The sequence below is a fragment of the Oratosquilla oratoria genome, chromosome 10 (genome assembly GCF_046742065.1).
Source record: "Oratosquilla oratoria isolate Oo_2021 chromosome 10, ASM4674206v1, whole genome shotgun sequence".
NCBI classification, from domain to species: domain Eukaryota; kingdom Metazoa; phylum Arthropoda; class Malacostraca; order Stomatopoda; family Squillidae; genus Oratosquilla; species Oratosquilla oratoria.
In genome coordinates, this window is record NC_134786.1 from 66,995,876 (window position 1) to 66,998,134 (window position 2,259).

Sequence of the window (2,259 nt, forward strand, 5' to 3'; positions counted from 1 at the left end):
GAGGGCGCACCCTGATATCAGATATGAAATCTGTAGGAGTCGGATTAAGAATATAACGGATGCAGCACAGTTAGCGGATGAATTGACTGTTATGCGGAAGATGTGTACAGGGCAAGTGAGCCACAAACCAGTTGGAATAAGGAATGTGGGACATGCTTATGGAAGGAATGACCAAAGAGTAGGCCACTTTGATTATAGGCAGGACCATTATAACCCCCAGAGATCACAACCCCATTATGTTCCGCAGTATCAAGAGAGAAGCAAACCTAGGAACCCACCCCAGTATAACCCTATGAGGCAGCAGAATTTTAACGGTTATGTGAACAGGCAGGAAAGGTCACATGTGAAATGTTACGGATGTGGAGAGAGTGGTCATGTGCAGTATCAGTGTAGGAAAGTGTCCAAATCTGCCGGATTGACTGTGGCATCGAGGAAACCACAAGTGAGCTTGGATGTAGAACCTAAGAGGAAGGAGAAAATTGTGGATAGTTTCCAACCGTTCATAACAGAAGGAACGATATCATTACCTGGAGGAGCGAAGAAGCAAATAAAAATCCTAAGGGATACAGGGGCGAATCTGAGTCTAGTCCTCCGAGAGACATTGGATTGGACCGAAAGTTCATATACCGGTGAAGAGGCTAGAATAAGAGGTGTGGTTGCAGGAACGAATACCCCATTGCATTATGTAGAAATAGACACAGGATATGTTAGTGGCAAAGTGGAAGTTGGAGTCCGTGAAGAACTCCCTATAAATGGTGTGGATATGCTTTTGGGAAATGATTTAGCCGGAGATAAGGTGGTCCCAGAACCAATAATGATTGCTAAACCCCTCGGGAATGTGAAGGATGGGAATGTCGACGTGCAAGGTGAAGGAGATGTCTTAGATATTGGAATTCGGAAGAAGGTCCAAAGTGAGTGTGGAAATGGAGAAGGAACTAGCGAAGTAAATGCAAGTGAGGAGAGTGCGGATGATGGAAGTATCCAAAGAATTTACCCAGCTTGTGTAGTGACCAGAGCCATGATGAGGAATAAGGAAACTAACGATGAGGATATGGGTTTAGGTGATATATTTGATGAGGAAAAGGAACATAAGCCTGTGAAAGATGAAAGTGTGGAGATGAAATTAGAGATATCCACTGATTTCAATGTTGGCAGGAAGGAACTTATCGAGGCCCAGCGCAATGATCCTACTTTGAAGGAATGCTTTGGAGAAGCAAATAGAAATGGCGTGTCTGATGATAGTTCTACTGGATTCTATCTTCACGACCATGTATTGATGAGGAAGTGGAGACCTGCGAGTGTACCCGCAACGGAACATTGGGAAATGAAAATGCAGATAGTGGTACCGAAGAAGTATAGGCATACATTGATAGCCTTGTCTCACGAGTCTAGTTTGGCAGGACATCTAGGAGTGAGGAAGACAGCAGGGAAACTGTTGACTCATTTCTATTGGCCAAGCCTGAAGAGAGATGTTGCGGAGTTCTGTAGAACTTGTGACGTGTGCCAGAGAGTGGGTAAACCGAATCAAGTGATCCCACGAGCACCATTGCAGCCCATACCAGCATTTTGCAAGCCGTTCAGCAAAATAGTCATTGACTGTGTTGGACCTTTACCGAGAACTAGGAGAGGAAATTCTTATCTACTGACAATAATGTGTGTAGCCACGAGATTCCCAGAGGCTATTCCACTAAGGAGTATTCATGCCAAAAGTATAGTGAGGGAGTTGGTGAAATATTTCTCTTGGGTAGGACTCCCATAGGTGATACAATCCGATAGAGGAAGTAACTTCACTTCCGGCATGTTCAGGAAGATATTGAAGGGCTTGCATATTGAACAGAAGTTGGCAAGTGCATTACCATCCACAATCACAAGGTAGCTTGGAGAGATTCCACCAAACTCTTAAGAACATTCTGAGAGTATACTGTGAGGATCTTGGTATAGATTGGGATGAGGGAGTCCCACTAGCTTTATTTGCGGTCAGAGATGCAGTACAGGAATCGACTGGATTCAGTCCATTCGAACTAGTGTACGGCCACGATGTGAGAGGTCCTTTGAGCATGATGAAAGAGAAGTGGCTCGGCAAGAGTGATGACCCGCATTTGTTAACGTATGTATCAGAATTCAAGAGTAGATTGATGAAGGCGAGGGAGCTTGTCGCAGAGAACCTGAAGAATGCACAACAGGAGATGAAGAAGTGGTATGACAAGAAGGCGAGAGTGAGAGAATTCAAACCAGGTGACAGAGTTTTGGTGTTATTAC